Source organism: Microcaecilia unicolor, chromosome 12 (genome assembly GCF_901765095.1).
Source record: "Microcaecilia unicolor chromosome 12, aMicUni1.1, whole genome shotgun sequence".
Classification (NCBI taxonomy): Eukaryota; Metazoa; Chordata; class Amphibia; order Gymnophiona; family Siphonopidae; genus Microcaecilia; species Microcaecilia unicolor.
In genome coordinates, this window is record NC_044042.1 from 69,162,708 (window position 1) to 69,163,661 (window position 954).

The following is a 954-nucleotide window of genomic DNA, read 5'->3' on the forward strand; positions in this document are numbered from 1 at the left end:
ATAGGAACAGAAAGAGAGGTGGAATTATGACATTGGAGGGAGGCTTCATAGATTCCAGCAGATGGGGGAAGATGATGAGGGGGGATTTACTGCAGCTGATATAGAGTAGAAGGAAATCTTATTTCTTCCTCCAGGAAAAGGGGTCCTGTTCTCTATGCAGTTCCCCCACCCATGCTGTCTTCTTGTGCTGTAGCATGCAATATTCTGGAAATTTCTAACACAGCTGGCAACACAATAAAAATGGGTGATTTTGGTTACCTCAATATTGAGAGGGTAAATGTCACATCAGGACATGCTAGGGAAGCAGCATTACTAGATTAAATAAATGAATGTTTCATGGAGCAACTGGTTCAGGGATCAACAAGAGAGGAAACTATTTTAGACATAGTCCTTAGTGGAATTATAGTGTTTGGTGTAAGAGGTAAGGGTGTTTCAGCCACTTGGCGATAGCAATCATGGGTTGAGAAGATGATCAGAGTGTCTGAAGAGAGTTTATGAGAAGGGGGAAGAGTGGATGGAGGGAGGGAGAGGAGAATGTTAGAAGAAAACATGGCGAAATGGTGTGAGGGGACCTACTACAGCAAAGGGTCTCTTCAGGCAGAGTTAGGGCTGGCCAGAAGCAGGAACCCCAGAGAGGAAAAGAACACAAACGTTTGTTCCCCTCATTGCATCATGTGGAGGGGCATTTTCTAAAGAAACGTCCAAGTTGCGATTTGGATGTCCTTGCAAAACGGCGAAATCCAGGGGCAGGAAAACCCATATTTTTGAAAAAAGATGGACGTCCATCTTTCCTTTCGAAAATACTATCAGAGACGTCCAAATTCTTAAATTTGGACGTCCCTAGACATGGACGTTTCTGACTTTCGGCGATTTTCAAAACAAAAGACGTCCATGTCAAAAACGTCCAAATGCAAGTCATTTGGTCATGGGAGGAACCAGCATTTGTAGTGCACT